Genomic DNA, 19128 nt, shown 5'->3' on the forward strand with positions numbered 1-19128 from the left:
GGTGAGGGCCCCCAGGCATTTCTAGCTGATAGCGTTACTATCAATAGACTGAGACAGCACAAAACAAAAATGTATATCAGTAAAAAGTAAGTCATAATGTAACATCTACACAAATGCTGAGGAATCCTGATTAAAAACATTCTGATTATTAAAATTATAAACATAAGGACTATCCACAAAAATCTCTGGAATACAAGAATTTAGTTAGGAAAGCATTAGTGGACATACAGTTTGCAAATCCGGCAGACGTGACCTTCAGCAGCAAACCAAAAGTGTGCTCTGGGAGGATAAACAAAGGGGGCGGCCTTTATGGAAAAAGTTCCTGCCCAGGTTTCCACTCAGGTGCATTTATGCAAATGATGCAAGTCCTGATTGGTTGGCACAGGTCACAGTTTTATTGGTGATGTTGAAGTGGCTGTTAGGGGCTTTTGTAAAATCAAGAATTTTGGCAGAGTCAGAGCGTAAGAGTACATTCTCTGGTTTTTCCCAGAACAGAGGACATGACTGCATCCTAGTCACATCATAGCATTTGACACCATTTTGTTTTTTTGGGTTTTCTTTGGTTGTTTCTTTATTTGTTTTTATTTTTTTAAATTATTTTATTGAGGTCACATTGGTTTATAACTTTGTATAATTTCAGGTTTGCATTATTATATTTCACTTTCTGTATAGACTACATCTTGCTCACCCAAAATAGTCTAATTTTTATCTATCACCCTATATATGTGTCCCTTTACCCATTTCACCCTCTTTCCATCCCCTTTCCCTCTGGTAACCACTAATCTGTTCTCCTTAACCATGTGTTGGTTTATCTTCCACACATAAGTGAAATTATATGGCATTCCTCTGTCTCTGTTTGTTATTTTCCTTACCATGATACCTTCAAGGTCCATCCATGTTGTTGCAAATGGCACAACTTTGTCTTTTTTATGGCTGAGTAGTATTCCATTGTGTGTGTGTGTGTGTGTGTGTGTGTGTTTGGGTTTTCTTTATCCATTCTTCTTTATCTGTTCATCAGTTGATGGGCACTTGGACTGCTTCTGTGTCTTGGCTATTGTGAATAATGCTGCAATGAACATAGGGGTGCATAAATCTCTTTGTGCTGTTTATTTCATATTCTTTGGATAAACATCTGGTAGTGGGATAGATGGATCATATGGTATTTCTATTTTTAATTTTTTGAGAAATCTTCCTACTGTTTTCCATAGTAGCTGCACCTGTTTGCATTCCCACCAGCAGTGTATGAGGGTTTCCTTTTCCCCACATCCTCTCCGACATTTGTTATGTTTCATCTTGGTAATTATAGCCATTCTAACAAGCGTAAGGTGATATCTCATTGTAGTTTTGATTTGCATTTCCCCAATAATTAGTGATGTTGAACATCTTTTCATATGCCTGTTGGCCATCTGTATATTTTCTTTGGAAAATTGTCTGTTCATATCCTCTGCACATTTTTTGATCAGGTTGTTTGGTTTTTTTTTCTTGTTGTTGAGTTGTATGAGTTCTTTATATATTTGGTAAATTAACCACTTGTAGGCTATACAATTTGCAAAGATTTTCTCCCAGTTGGTGCATTGTCTTTTTGTTTTCTTCCTGGTTTCCTTTACCTTGCAGAAGCTTGTTAGTCTGATGTAGTCACATTTGTTTATTTTTTCATTTGTTTCCCATGCCTGAGTAGACAAGGTATTCAAAAAGATGCTGCTAAGACCAATGTCAAAGAGTGTACTGCCTATAGTTTCTTCTAGGATTTTTATGGTTTCAAGTCTTACATTCCATTCTTTAATTCATTTCGAGTTAATTTTTGTGTATGATGTAAGAAAATGGTTTACTTTCACTCTTTTGCATGTGACTGTCCAGTTTTCCAACAGCAGTTATTTAAGAGACTTTCCTTTCTCCATTGTATGTTCTTGGCTCCTTTGTTGAAGATTAGCTATCCAGAGATGTGTGGTAGTATTTCCGAGCTTTCAATTCTGTTCCATTGATCTGTGTGTCTGTTTTTGTGCCAGGACCATGCTGTTTTGTTCACTATAGCTTTGTAGTATATTTTGAGGTCAGAGATTGTGATTCCTATAGCTTTGTTCTTTTTTCTCAGAATTGCTTTGGCTATTCCAGGTCTTTTATTTTTTCATATAAATTTTGGGATTCTTTGTTCTATTTCCATGAAGAATGTCATTGGGATTCTAATTGGGATTGCACTGAATCTGTAGATTGTCTTTACATAAAAAGAACACTTTAATTATGTTTATTCTTCCACTCCGTGAGCATAGAATATCTTTCCATTTCTTTATGTCTTCCTCTATTTCTTTCAATAATGTCACAGTTTTCAGTGTATATGTCTTTTACCTCCTTGGTTAAATTTATTCCTAGATATTTTGTTCTTTTTGTGGAAATCGTAAATGGGATTTGCTTGGCAGCTGGGTCTGGCTGAGCTGCTGGGCTAAAGCAGGAGGGGCAGGCTAACGCCCAGGCAGAGCTGCACTCGCACACAAGTCTGGCCAAGCTGTTGCACTTGGTGGTTGGGGCACCTTCGCACAAGCTGTGCTGCTGCCCCTCAGTGGGAAGCATTCAGGCAGGCAGGGCCACCTTGATGGGTGGGTGCTCCTGTCGGCCAGGCTAGCACTCTAAAAGTGTTTGCATGCTAACCAGGCTGCCCCTCTCTCCACTCACAGTTGTGCCAGCCACTGTGTGAGGATCTGAGACCTGGATCTCTGCCTCCAGGGTGGGGGCCTGGGGGTCCATTCACCTAGTTCCACTGCTTCCTGAGGATCCAGGCCACCCACCTTCAGGTATATAGCTGAATGGATCTCTCAGGCATCCTGTTGTGCTGTATAAGGAATCTTCTGTTGGTTACAAATGTTCATTTATTTGTAACTTAGAGGGGAGACACAAAGGCAACAACTCACTCTGCCATGCTACTGACATCACTCTCCAACTCCATTTTGATGTTAGATCCCGGTTAGCCACACAGAGTCCATCTTGTTCTCAGGGATCTTTTTTATCTCATTTTATTCCACGGAACTGTAGAAGCACTGAAGTTGTTATGATATTTCGCTCAATAAAAATGTACAGCACTCAAATATTTTCTATAATTGATATTGTGAAAAACGGCAAAGGAAAGATGTAATAGGAAACAGGAACACATAAAATAATAGTTTCATTTGGAGGATAGAATAATAGGTGATTTTATTTACCTTTTCAAAAAGTTTCATAATATCTTTGTCATCATATTTAAATTATACAAGAAAAAATAAAATGCAATATTTTGAAGCTACAGTCCTATCAGTGGAGTGTCTCTTTGCATGGCTGTAACTACTGGATAACTCTCATCTGCATTTGCCATTACCCCTTCTCTGGGCTTTTATTTAAGGCTGTGATCATAAACACAAATCTGATGTGGGCAGTGACCTTTAACTTCCCTCTGCAAAGGCAGAAGAGGTGCTTTCCGTTTTGCCTTCGTTATTATTTGCTGGGTTACTCAAAGGAGCAATCCCTCTCCTGCCTGTTGAACAGTTTGGGCTCAAAAGTATCTGTTTATCTTTGCCTTGCTTACATGATTGTGGAGAATTGGGAATGTTTATGACACTGTAGCTGACAACAGCTATGAATCTGTTGAAGTAGAACAAGGACAGCTACTCTCAGCTTTTAAGTTTTATCATAATTCAAGTTGCGTTATTTGTGACATTATGCTTTATACTCATGGACAGTAGGTGAAATATACGAGATATAACTAAAATTTCACACTCTTAGTTTAACTTCCTGTAGCAATTTAGAGTAAATTGTTAATATAAAGAATGATCTAAGAAGCTATTTAGAAAATCCTAAAAATATGGCAGTTTGTTAATCATCCCAAACAACGATTTAAATCAGAAATGAATAGAAAATTAATAAAGTTCTATACAACTTAAAATGTGCATTTAGCTGAGCAACTTGAAATCTTCTGGGGGAAACCTCACCAGTTTTTATTAAGAATGCAAACTATCTGATATGAGATCTAATTAACAGAATTCAGTCAAGTTCAATAATCAGGCATTTAATTGTCAATTTTGTAATTGCTTATTTTGGACTATTTGAAAGTCACTTACTGATCAAGACTAAGATAAAGCATTCTGTAGTACTAGTAAAAGCAGAAGCATTCGTATCTCTTGTGTAATGTTAGGATTTTTCAGGCAATTTCCTTCCTTTTAATCAGCAAACAAATCACTAAAACAAATACTCCAGTGGATTTACAGAAGTGATATGAGTGAGAGAAGAAGGAATAATTCATGATTCAGACCAGAATTATATTGAGCTCAAAGGATTATTTGGGAAAATATATTCATATTGATATAGTGACATGAAAGCTCTAGGACACATGGCTTCCATCTGCTCGTATTTACTCTTGGAGGTCCTAAGGAAGAAGCAGCATCCAAATTAGGGGATCTCTTGAGTAAAGTGCCTGGTCCGTCAATCATGAACACTGATGCTTCTGGACGGGTGTCATATGCTGGGAACCTGAAACACTGGTGAGTTTAGGTAATTGCATTATCTTTATTATTACATTGATTATGAATTCAAAAGGAAATGTAAAAATAAGTCTATTTATAGATAAAACTCTTTCTTTGTCTTTGATGAATAATTTAGAAAACCCATTGAAGTACAAAAGAAAGATAGAGACATCAGTATCTAGCATTTACTATCTTTTAGAAATATGGAAAATATAAGAAAAAAGTGTACTCTTAAGAAACAAATGAAAGCGTACTCAATAAATTTTTTTTTATGAGGAAGATTAGCCCTGAGCTAACATCTGCTGCCAATCCTCCTCTTTTTGCAGAGGAAGACTGGGACTGAGCTAACATCCGTGCCCGTCTTCCTCTCCTTTATATGTGACACCTACCACAGCATGGCACACCAAGCAGTGCCATGTCGGCACCCGGAATCCGAAGCGGCAAACCCCAGGCTGTCGAAGCAGAACGTGGGAACTTAACGGCTGCACCACCGGGCCGGGCCCAAAAGAATTTGTATTTTTGTCTTAATTTTCAGTGAACGAAATAATATCTCCAACTAAAAATGACTTTTTTTAAGACAAAAGACACAATTTTTGTCTATAATGGCATTTGATTTTAAAAATGTATAGCTATCACTAAACTTAGGATTTATTTTGTTAACTTATTCAGAAAGTCAAGTCCTATGTTCCTATTGATTCTGGCTATATTACTTCAAAGTAGACAAATCATAGTTACCAACATGTTAATTATATTAATCAGTTTAAATTTCATTATATTCCATTGTTAATCAATTATGAATATTAAAAAGGAAGTTATTTAATGTAGAGTATAAACAAGATTAAGTTTAAAGCCATATTTGGGTCATGATATGTATTTATCCAAAATCCTCTGATGAATGTAGTAAGTGGTATGAATTAAATATATGTTTCCTTTTAACAGTTTGAATTCAGATTAATGTAGAGGAAAGCAGCTAGGCCATTTGGCTTTACTGACAGTTTTACATGTAAACCAAGTAATACTTCTGTGGGTGCTATGTGCATAGATTTCTACCGTCTCTATACTACTGGCCAATTTATTATTTAGACATTTGTCTTCCCATGATGTTTGAAAATTTATTTCAGAATAAGAAATATATATCAATCTCCCGCGTGTCTTTAAAAGAAATGGAGACGTAAAACCAGTTTGAATTCCTTTGGGTCATTTTTCAGTTGCAAGTGTCAAGGACCATCCCTTCCTCCCAAAGCTCGAATGGTGTGCAGTTGTAAATTGTTCTTCTCTTTTGACAGGCTGCTGTTTTGAAAAATATGGCCATTTATTTCAACAGGGATTTTTTCCAGACTACTAAACTTTCTATCTTGAAATGAATTTTCTGTTACATAACTGAACTTTCAACAGTCTAACCCCTAAATACATACACAATTTTCCCTTCTATCTCTCAAAATTGTTTTCACTCTCATTTGTTTTGCTTCTCTCTATGTGTGTATTTTCCAAGACTATGGCAAGAGTAAATGGAGGAATTAATCGGGAGGAAGAAGGAACATGTGTAAAATCATGATTTGTAAAAAAAAATTCCAAAATGATTATATCTCCCCTGGACTAGTGAGTAAGGCTATCACCTCAATTCCAGTAGTGCCTTTTTTTTCCTCATTCCTTGTGCATCACGTAACTATATAACTGCGTAGATTTGCTATCCCACTAGTGATTAGAGATTTGGGGATTCTTTTTCTCGTTTTCATGTTGCTGTTAACAACCATAATATCAAAAGCCAGTTTAATGAGACCATAGTTAAACGCAAATTCAGCGTCTCAATCTAAGCCCGCTTGGACTTTTCTAAATGCTGAGACGATATTTTGTAGTGTTGCTAAAAGCTAAAGATAATGCAAAACAAAACTCTGTAACAAAAATTACCCTTTCAGTCATTCTCACTCCAAGAGTCCTCCTTCTACTGATGCCTTGCAGGTTTCTCACTACTACTATTTTTATAAGTCAGTAAAGATTTTTTAAAAGGATCTGATCACAAGCACACACAGATTTTCTTCATAGAATTAAAAGAGGACTTTTAAGTAAAATTTCTCATCTTTTGGATCAGAATTTCCTCATGCCAGCATTGACTTTAAAGGACAAGACAATTAAAAAGGAAGACTTGTGAGTTAGGGTGATTCTAGTAAATGATAACGTGCACAAGCATAATAGTGATATTAAAATTTATTATTTGGGGCCAGCTTTGTGACATAGTGGTTGAGTTTAGCTGCTCCGCTTTGGTGGCCCAGGTTCATGGGTTCAGATCTGAGGCATGGACCTACACCACTCATCAACCATGCTGTGGCGGCAACCCACATACAAAGTGGAGGAAGATTGTCACAGATGTTAGCTCAGAGCTAATCTTCCTCAGCAAAAAAATGTATTATTTGTATCACTGTTGACCCTTATAACAAAGTGATCTTGGCCTTCATTCAAAGGAATACTTTAGGCCTACTCTTTTCAATTCTTTCAATTCATAGATATACCTTTTGAACAAAATTTTAATTCATCAAGGGAGACTCCTTTACTAGTTATTTCCCAAGGATTTGAGCATCCTCCATGACATGCTTTTCCTGGTTCCAGGATGCTCAGCTCTTCTAAGAGTTTCCTAATGTTAAAATGTGTTACAACAGGGAAAATACAACAAAAGCCAATAAACAAAACAATGTGAACACCAATCATCCCTTCTAGGACATCCATTTAAACTAAATAATTTATGGATATCTTCAAGAAGTAATTATGCACCAAAAAAAGAAATAGTGTGTAGGGGCCATGTCAGTGGCCTAATTTTAATATTGGATAATCATTACATTTTCTCATAGATTGGGATATACATAGGGAATCTTGTGTCTTTTGCTTTGGTAAGAAATTATGCATATCTTCAAGTGGGATATAAAATAATATAGAAATTTCCTGGATAGGTATTTTCAGGTGTATAAAGAATTATTGGACTTCAAAAATCATATCACGTAAGCACTTGTTTACCCACTTGAGAACTAATACAAATTTTCTAATTTTTTCTGGATTGTTCCTGTTTCCTATACATTATTTATCTGTGTTTCTTTGTTTGGAATCATATACTTTATAAGAAATGAGTCTTGATCATTTAAAGAGCGTGTTTCATGAAAATGATGCTCCATGTGGCAAGAAGAGGAATTACAAAAATAATTATTACAATCTTTGTTCTCCACACATTTAAAATGTGAACGGGCAGACAAAATAAAGGAGTTGATTAGGGAAAAAGTTTTCCTACGGATCAACTTCAGGGACATGAAAAGGGGTAGGGAGTGGGGTCTGTGTGGTGAGGCCCAGAAATAGAAATTTTTTCAAAAGTCAGTATCCACTTAATGGGGAAACAGTTAGAAAAGGAATACAATTAGAAAAGGGATGCAATTAGGAAAAGAATAATATTTCAGGCATAAGAATTGTAAAAGAATAAATAACATTATCTCCATTTGTGCGTGATATAATATTTTTATCACTAATTCTTTTGGGCTGTTCGTGTATCCTAACTGAAAACAACAAATGATTCAGTAAGATAGCAGAATGTAATATCAACATACAAAACTTGATAACTGTCAAATACATAAAACATAAAAAGTTAAAAGATAAAGTGGAAAAGAAGATCTTATTTATCATGGCCACAAAAAATAACATATTTAGTAATAAGCAGTACAATGGAGTGGACTAACTTAATCAGATATTAAAATATACAGTATCTAAAACTAAAAGAGTGTAGTACTGGTGCATAAATAAACAATCAAATAGAAGAGAATAGAAAGTCCAAAGTACACTAAAGAAATATGGAACTTCAGTATATCATAGGGTTCATGCTCCAAATTACTGCGGTCAAAATAAGCTCATTCATAAGTGATAATGGGACAATTAGACAGCCATTAAGAAGAGTAAAATTGCATCATTTGTTAAAATGCACCAGTAAGACTTAGTGGATAAGATCTAAATGTAAAAATGAACAATATAAACATACTAGAAAAAAACATGAGGGAAATCCTTTAAAATCTGCATATGAGTGAGCAGAAGTAACATTAAAAATAATTAATCTGATACACAAATTTTTAAAGTCATTCTATTGCAAAAACAGTTAGCAATGTCGAAGACAAATGACTAATTGGGTAAAAATATTTACAACGTATACCACAGAATAAAAGAGCCCATAAACTTAATATGCATTTTAAAAAACCTCTAAAATTATTGAGGGTAGAAAAGACTAAAAACTCAATGTGATTATAAATTGCAATTAATTTTAAAAAGGCTCAAAAAAGATATAAAATAGTTATAATATATATGAAAATATATTTGAATTCACTCCTAAGTAACATGCCAATTAAAACTATGTTTAGTCAGTGTCTCACCTATCAGAATGACAAAATTCAAAGACATGATCACATTTACTCTTAGCCAAGCTGTGGGGAAATGAAGTGTCATGTTATTATTGCTGTTGGGACTATGAAGTTCTATAACCCCTGTGAAGGCAATATCTATCAAAACTACAGATGTATTTACCACTTAACTCATAAATCACACTTCCTAGAATTTACGCTATAGTTTTAAAATATGTGTTAAATAAGGAAAAAGACAGTTGCCACTCAGCAAGTCTAATGTGCTTATTTTGCATAAGGAATAACAGGTAAGAAGACTTTATGAATATATCTGCTTAATTTTAAAGATAAGAATTGGTTACCTACAAATGGGAGTGAAAAGGATGGTAGGGAGAGGAGAAAGAAGGAAATTATCTATCTATGTATAGATAGATGATATATGATATTAGAATATATATTATCTACATATATTTTTACTTTATCGAGATATAATTGAACATTAACAATGTGTAAGTTTAAGATATATAACGTACTGATTTGATACACTTATATATTGCAAAACATAATAAAAGACAGTTGGGGCCGACCACGTGGGCGAGTAGTTAAGGTTCTGCACGCTCAGATTTGGCAGCCAGGATCCAAGGGTTCGGATCCTGGGTGCAAACCTACTCCACTAGTCAGCCATGCTGCAGAGGCATCTCACATATAAGTAGAGGAAGAGTGGCACAGATGTTAGCTCAGAGCTAATCTTCCTCAAGCAAAGGAAAGAGAGGAGGATTAGCAATGGATGTTAGTTCAGGGTGAATCTCCCCCATACACACACAAACAACGACAATCTACAGCCAATACCTTACACAACATTTATGGCAGCCTCTTCTCAGTTTCTACATCTGATCCCATTCCCTTTGTTAATAAGTAGAGTCCTCCTGTGTCCCTGAGAAACAAGTGTGTGTTGCCGATGCAGTTATCCCTTACTGAATGGAAAAAGCAAAATATCAAAAGGAAAATTTCATTAATTTTTTCCCTTTTCCTTTCACAACTTTCCTACTGGGATTTCAATAGGTGACATCTAGAAGTGCAGGAATCATCTTGCAATTATGAGGACAAAAGCCTCCAAGAAGGATGACAGAGAGGCAATGTGGAAAGAATTTCTGCTTTTGATGAATTTACTGAGCAGATTGCATTCCTATTTCTAGAATCCCTTTGGTTCAGTTTCAATTATGGGCAGCAGAATAGAACACAAAGGATGTTAGCATGAAATTTATGAGTGATTTAATTGTGACCATCCAGTGACTTTTTTTAAACTATTGTTCTATGTTATTACTGAAGAAAATAAATAAAAATAAATGAGAGAGAAATATTGGAAAAGAGAAGCCAACATTATCCTTTATGATATCAGTGTTTACCAGGCAAACAACACTAACATTTGAAAAACTACTTGCACTGACGTATATATATATATATATATATATAATTGAAAATATAAATCTCATCAGATGTGACTTCTTTGAAAAGATTAACATGAATACAGGTTTCCAATTTTGCTTTGTGAAACTCTACAAATTTGCAAAGGGAATAAGAATGGGTCAACACAAACATAAAGAGTAAAAAATTCTAAGTTCTAACAAAACACTCTACAATCACTGAAACTAAAAAGTAGAGCCAGCAAAAGCTATAGATACTAATGAATGTGTGCTAGATATATTTGATCTACATTAAGTAACTGTCACAACTATACCATTGGTTTCTTTTGACAAGGGTGGCCTGAGAGCAACGGTCTAAGTGTGTAGGAAAAATGCTCAGGAAAAGGTAATATCTTCTTTATTTAGAGTGGTTAAATTTTAGGTACTCAATGGATGTTATGTAAAATGTTTAGCAATTTTATAGGTGGTTTGTTTTAAAACTCATATCTCTGGTGACATTATGGAGAACTATTCTTTTTAAGAAAGGTGCTATTGTTTCTAGTACCATGATTGAATTTATGATCAGAATGTTTTACATTTTATTATGACTACTTGAAAGCGTTGAAACTGAAGTGGCAGTAGTAACCAAATCATCAACAAATACAAATTATGAAAGACTTGTCATAGGTTTAGGAAAAGGATCTGCTGCTTGAAATACTCACCAACTTTGGCAGATCATTAACTACGACACTAAAAATAGGTTAAATATATCTAAAGTTATTGACTTTGGTACCATCATTGGAAGTGGTTGATATGAGAGCCAGTAAGACAAGATGGAAGAGTGATAGCTAGGCAATATGAGAGAAATGGTACTAAAAAGACTAGAAAAAATAATTTCATGATTGGTATTGTGTAAATAGATGTTATTTAAAAGTAAATAAAACATAGAAGACAAATATAGAATACATTTATATGTTCTTTATAGATATGTGGTGTATACATGTGAAGAATTTGTTGATGTTGACATATGTAGGTGTTATATTCCTTTACTTAAATAAAAATCAACCACAAAATTTAAATATCTTTGTAAGCAGTGATGCTAAATTGGGAACCAGGCAGAAAATTCTGGGGGAAAAAATGTCAAAGTTTCTAAGAAGATGCTTTTCAAAAATCAGTGGGTCCAAAAGGAAATAATCATACCATGTACAAAGCCTGTTCCTGCGTTCTCTGTCTCTGTTAATGTTATCATGACCTTCCCAATCAGAAATACGGCCATCTTCTTGCACACACACTCCCAACCTATAAGTCACTGTGTTCTGTCAAATCTTTCCCTTCAACCTCTCTTGAATTTATTTTGTTATTTCCATTTCTATTGCCTTTTCCTTAGTTCAAATCACCATATCTCACCTCAATTACTACAACTGCCAAGTAAAACTTTCCTCTAGTATAACTCTCCTTTAAACCTTTCTCTTCTCTGCTGATGTAGTTAACCTTAAAAGAGGCCAAATCGCTCATGTCACTCCCCAGCTGGATTGATAGTTATGATAGTTTATTTTTTAATATAATTGTTTACGTTTATATTCTATGCAACCTGCAATTTCAGTTGACATCTTAACTGACAATATATTAGACAGCCCATGGATGAAAATTCCCAAGCATCTCAAAAGTGATTGATGGAAGATGCAGTGTTCTCTGTGGCTAAGGAAGGATGCATTTAAAAGAAAGAAATAATGTGATCAAGTCAAACAGTTGACAGTTAACTTTCTATATTAAATAAGAAACACCAAATTGCATTTTCAAACCTATTTACTGTAATATGCATATTGTCTTCCCCAAATGTCCAAAGGAATAAAAATGGTGTTGCTGTCAAAATGAAAATTTCCAGGAGATTCAGCAAGTCTGTGCGTGATTTATTTATTAGCTACGCTCCATCTATCTTTGTAATGTGCATAGTTTCTTTTCCACTCTATTCTTTAGTGCTTCTCTTCAGCTTTATAACTACTTTTAGTGTAGAATCCAAATTGAGGCCAGGACAAAGAAAACTTGTAACATCCTCACAATCCTTCTTCCCCAGGCATTTGCTGTATCTATCCCTATTTTAGAGATGAAAAATCTGAAATTTTGAGGTATTACGTACATACTGAGAGCTCAATATCTAAACAATAGCAGAGTAGAATGTTATTCAAAGTAAGAAACTTGATGAAGGTGTCAGTGCATATTAAATAATCAAAGCAGAGACACAAACTCAGATTAGTCAAATTATGATCAATTCTGTACAAATTCTGTACAGCCTTTCTAGAAACCAGGATACAGAGTTTAAAATATTTGAAAGTTCAAGTGCTTAGATTTTCAATAAATCTTTATATTTGTATTTATCATAATCGTAATGTTTCCTTATCACAAATACTATTCCTTCAGAAGTCTTCTGTGGACAGCAATAGAATAGTTACAAAATATGTTTGCAATTGAGGTAGATTATATGAATTGAACAAGCTCTGATGAGCTTTATGAGTAGACTGGAAAATCAATTTAAAAATAATGGCCATTTACACCTGGATGAGAGGATAATGTATTCCATCAAATGTCCACAGTAATTTGTGTCTGTGGACAATCCTTGGATGCATCAGAGTAGACATACAGAGATAGATAACAATCAAATCTCTGATGTCCTGGTCCTCTAAGATGAAAACACCTTTTGAATACGAAGGAAATGGAAATTATTCAACGGTTTCTCACAGAACAAAGAGAAAATGATCAATCATTGATATATACGGATGACATTCTAGTATGTTGCCCAAATAAGTGAGCTCTCCTTGAATTGTAGGCAAAGTGTTTCTTGGCCTCTCTTTATACGCATGGCTGTACAAATCCCCTCATGTTTATAAAAGTGCATGTCCCAGTCCATCTATACTCTTGGAAAAACAAGAGAACTCTTCACAGGGAAAAGTTTCCATAGAGAATTATTCCTTCCACTTCTCCACTCTTCTAAGCCTAAGTATGAGGATATATTAACAACCTAGTGTTTTGGTAGGAAATATACCTCCAGTTCTGCGTTCCTCCAGGAAAAAAAAAGCTGATAGTAACAATGAGAAATTCTTTAATACAAATTAATTGAGGGTCTGGCCTGGTGGCGCAGTGGTTAAGTTCACACGTTCCACTTCTCGATGGCCCAGGGTTCGCTGGCCCGGATACCAGGTGCGGACACAGCACCACTTGGCAAAAGCCATGCTGTGGTAGGCGTCCTACATATAAAGTAGAGGAAGATGGGCATGGATGTTAGCTCAGGGCCAGTCTTCCTCAGCAAAAAGAGGAGGATTGGCTGTAGTACTCAACTTCCTCAAAAAAAAAAAAATCAGGGCTCAACTTCCTCAAAAAAAAAAAAATACAAATGAATTGATCTGATTGCATGAAACGTCAACAACTGTAACCATAAAAAAGAATTAAAACATTTTCTGTGTATCTGCTAATAAAGTAATTTTAATTTGTTGAATCTTTTAAAATGTATTCCAGTTTTTTCAGTTTTCACGGCAATCTATTCTTACATAGAGTTTTTTAAAACTGTCACAATAAATCAGAAAATTTGTCTGAATAGTTGAATATTTTTTCTCATAGTGAAAAAAGTTTATGCTCTCATAAATCATGTTTCCTCTCCATATTAGTCAGAGAAAATGAAGAGTCAACTAAAGATTCAAAGAGTCCAGAAACAGATATTATACTTTTAAAAATTATAAGCACATAGTATATATGTATTATTTTTATAAATAAACACATATACATATATATACTCTTATATATAAATATTTTTATGAAAATATGGCATTTAAATATGGCCAGGACAGTTCAGTCACAACTGAAAGGGAAAACTGCAATATGTCTGAAATAAAAATACAGAAACATAATTATATACGTGAACATGAAATCTAAGAGAACGTCACCACAAATATATTAATGCTAATATCACTGAATATGCATTTGATCTTAAAAGAGGGAAGCTTTTCCATGCATAATGGGAGTATCTAGTAAAGTAATGGGGGAATAATAAAAGTAAAGAGAGTTTTAATTTGCATAAATGTGTAATATCCTGTAAGTGCTTTTGAGCAAATATGAGGCAAGTAAGAATTGAGAAAACATATTTATACAGAATATGAAAAACAAAAATATTAAATTATATAGCATACATAAAAATATAAAGTATCTCATATATCACATTTTATGAAGAGTCCTACTAATGAACACAGGCAATAAGTAGATATAAAGATGAATAAATGCATATGAACATCAACATGTATATCAAACTTATACTAGTCATTTGAAATACAGTTCAATACTTCTGTTTGTTTTCCATTTACATTTTTCCCCCTCCATCACTGATGATTCCATTGTGAATGGAGGTAAATCTATACATCTAACTGATCTAAAACATTAACTTGTTTCTGAATGTCAGTACTGTACAGAAAGGCAAACTCAAAGAAGAGTCACCTCTTTCTCCATTCCTTCTATTCTGCCCTATTCTCATCCTTGCTGTCCCATTGCCACACATCCCTGTAGGAAAAATATCCCATTAACTTTTCATTTATTCCTTCTATGTTAATTTAGCACAAGTGAGGAGATATATGCATACATTCTTAGTTTCTCAGATACATTATTTTATCAGCTGAATTGTGTTCTCCTCCAAATTGATACATTGAAACCCCAACTCTTGAAGGCAGTTGAATGTGACTTTCTCTGGAAATAGGGCCTTTGAAGAGGTAATTAAAGTTAAAGGAGGCCATACGGATGGGCTCTAACCCAATGTGACTGATGTCCTATAAAAAGAGAAAAGTTGGACACATAAAGAGACACCAGCAATGTGTTCATAGAGAGGAGAGACCATGTGAGGACACAGCGAGATGGCGGCCATCTGCAAACCAAGGAGAGAGGCCTCAGAGAAATGAAAGCTGCTGACACCTTGATCCTGGCTTACTAGCCTCCTTAGAACTGCGAGACAGAAAATTTCTGTTATAATACACCCCGCAATCTGGGGTATTTTGTTATGGTATCTCTACTAAATTAATACACCTAGTGATAAAGCATTTATTATATGTCTGTATTCAGAGATTAATATTTAAATTTACAAATAAGAATAATTATCAGAGGTCACTTAATTTTTAATCTCTTGAAGCAATCTAAATATATAAAAATAGAATAATAGCTGTTAAATTATATTACAGCCAGTAGACATAATTTTATATAGCTATTATTAAAATTAGTTTAGATGAATAATCATAAAATGCATATGACCCTCTGTGCTAATAGGTTCTAAAAACTCTATTTGGAAGAATAAGCGCACATGCAATAGCAAATAAGGAAAGACTCTGCATTTGTTGTATTTTGATGTGTCATTTTACCAACTCTAGCCTAATTCTATAGGAAGCTGACAGAATTTTTTTTGTCTTTTTTATATCAAACTCTTGGGAAAATCCTATCAGTGACTGTCTAGCTACAAGGCAAGAAAACAGGCTGTGTCCCACAGCAGGGATGCAGGCGGAAAGTATGCTGAGCAGAAAGCAGGAGTAGAGAACATTGTTCTGAATCTGTGACAAAGACACAGACTCAGTGTTGGCTACAGCAAATAGGTTTACTACACCTATCAAACAAGGCAAGAAGCAACATATTTGTTCTTTAGAAGAGTCAAGAGAGGGATGTGAAAAAAAAGTGAGTGAAAGCACCATATTTCCCACTAGAGTTGCATAAATAACACCAACTGCTGACCTAGAGGAAAGCCTGTCTTTTGCTTCCAACAGAGCCGGGTATAATTGAAACAGTTTGATAGTGAAGATTATTTTCTATTTTCTCTAGTATTATTCAGCCTAATTTCAGTATTTGTTATACTTCCGAATATCAATCCTGTTTCATGGTGTTAACTGTCAAAGAAGCATGGAGAAAGGATATCCCTGCAAACGAAGGGGGTTCAAAGGTAAAACTGGAAATTATATTGAGTGATTGAAGTCTCTAAGAGTGGCCAAGAAATTCTTAAAATGTGAAAGAAACATCAGTAGCTTAGCTATAGAGATTAAAGCACCCACAGGGGGAGTCTGCTAATTTCTAATCCCATAGTTCGTTTTGTCTGTCCAGTTCTGCAAGGAAAAGGGGATATGGTCAAACTGGGTAATTTGAGGAGAGTTTAAAGAAGGGGCAATTTTCAAACATGTGAGAATTGTGTAAGATAGCCATAAAGAGTAGTACACAACTACAGAACTCGTAAGAGTTGGGGAGGAGAGTCTGTTATCACTCCACCATATGAATAGGCAAGAGGACAGGAGAGTAATTAGTGGAATTGAAAAGACAAAGTCATGGATAAAGAGCAAACTGGCAGGAACTGTAAAGTCGATGACAACACATCCAGTAGGAAACCAAAGGACTAATTTCCCTGACCTCATGTCTCCCTCTCCCTCCAATCTCCTGCTAGAGTTCACCACTGGATAAACCAGACTAGATGTCAGACAGAGTAAAGGTTAACTTTATGTGCCAACTAGGCTATGCTATAGTATAGTAACCCAATTTTTGGTCAAATATTAGTCCAGATGTTGCTGTGAAGGTATTTTTTATACGTGATCCACATTTTAATCAGTGGACTTTGATTACAGCAGATTACCTTCCATAAGGTGAGTAGGCTCCATCCACTCAGTCAAAGACCTTAAAATAAAAAGACTGAGGGCTCCCCAGGAGGAAAGAATTCTGCCTCCAGATTATCTTCAACTCAAGACTGCAATGTCAGCTCTTGCCAGAATTTCCAGCCTGCTGGCCAGCCCTGCAGACTTTGAACTTTCCAGCCACCAAAATCATGTGAACCAATTCCTTAAAATTCTCTCTTTCTCTCTCATGTCCATATACACATATTTGTTCTATTTGTTCCATTTCTCTGGAGGACTCTGACCAATAAAGAGGTAAGGGAGCACCAACCAAATTCTTACACGCCGGATTTGTGTGTAGGTTTGGCATATAGATACAGTCATGCACTGCATCACGATGTTTAGGTCAACAACGGACCACATATACACCAGTGGTCCCATAAAATCAATATTATATAGCCTGGGTCTGTAGTAGGCAATACCATCTAGATCTGTGTAAGTATACTCTATGATGTTCACACAATAACCAAATCACCTGGTGACATAGTTCTCAGAATGTATCCTTGTCATTAAGCAATGCATAACTGTGTATCAAATTGGTTGTGGTGGAAATAGTTTGAAATCTTCCAGGAAATAGTAAAAGAATAATCAAAAGTTCTGGAAGTTGCCTGGCTGATAATAAGTAAACCCTGGCCTCAGATGAAGCTGCCTTTCTGTTGTGTTAAACTTAAGTGTCAAAGTCGAATCTCATTATTTTATAGCAATGAAACAGCAGCAACAGCATCGCGTGGGAACTTGCTAGAAATGCAAATTCTCTGCCATCGCTCCAGATATACAGAACCAGCAACTCTGGAGTTAGGGCTTAAGAACTTGTATTTTAGCAAGTTCATATAATTACGTGCATACTAAAGCTTGAAAACCATGGTTAATTAGTAAAATTAGAAACCAAATATATTTTATCATAGTGCTAACTTGTATTTATCATTATTTTACTTAGTTTGTGACCATAATAAGAAATAAAGATCATCATGCCATTTACATATAGTCTATCAATGATGTATACTTTTAATAACAGACAAGTAATAAACTAAAATTGGGGCTACTAGGAGGCTTTTGTTCCCAGCCCATCACTGCACATGTCACAAAAGCCACAGGGAAGCATGTGAATAAGAAACGTTAATAATAATTTTTGTGTGTGTGTGTGAGGAAGATTCACCCTGAGCTAACATCCGTTGCCAATCTTCCTGGTCTTTTGGGGTTTTTTGTTTTTGCTAGAGGAAGATTGGCCCTGAGCTAGTATCTGTGCCAATTTTCCTCTAGTTTGTATGTGGGAGGGCTCCACAGCCTGACTGATGAGTGGAGTAGGTCTGAACCCGGGATCTGAATCCACAAACACAAGCCGCTGAAGCAGAGTATGTGGAATTTTAACCACTCAGCCATGAGGCCAGTCCCAATAATGTATATGTATATTTTTTGAGGACAACTGACCCTGAGCTACCATCTGTGGCCAATCATCTTCTTTTTGCTGAGGAAGATTGGCCCTGAGTTAACATCTGTGCCTATCTTCCTCTACTTTATATGTGGGATGCCTACCACAGCTTGGCCTGATAAATGGTGCATAGGTCCATGCCCAGGATCTGAACCAGTGAACCCCAGACCACCAAAGGGGAGCACGTGAACTGAATCGCTATGCCACTGGGCCACACCCCCAATAATAATTTTTGAGGGTGGTCAAAAGGTACAAACTTTCAGTTATAAAATAAATGTCTTGGGATGTAATGTACAGCATGGTGACTATAGTTAATAACACTATTATATATTTGAAAATTGCTAAGAGATTAGACCTTAAAATTTCTCATCACAGGAAAAAATAATGGTAACTAAACTAAAATGGTAATCATTTCACAATATATACAATATTGAAGCATTACATTGTACACCTGAAGCTAATATAATGTTATATGTCAATTATATCCCAATAAGAAATACATAATAATTTTTAAAATTGAAAGTCACCTTAAGGAGAAAAAAAGGCAGCTTTGACCTGGTATGGGAGGAAAATGACAGTAAAGTGTGGAGGAAATCCAGCTGTCAAAATTGGGAGATAGAGGCTGGCCCCAGGACCGAGTGGTTAAAGTTCTGCGTGCTCCAATACAGCTGCCCAGGTCGTGGGTTCAAATCCTGGGTGCAGACCTACTCCACTCATCAGCCCTGCTGTGGAGGCATCCCACGTACAAAAAATAGAATAAGAATGGCACAGATATAAGCT

Source organism: Equus przewalskii, chromosome 14 (assembly GCF_037783145.1).
Source record: "Equus przewalskii isolate Varuska chromosome 14, EquPr2, whole genome shotgun sequence".
NCBI lineage: Eukaryota > Metazoa > Chordata > Mammalia > Perissodactyla > Equidae > Equus > Equus przewalskii.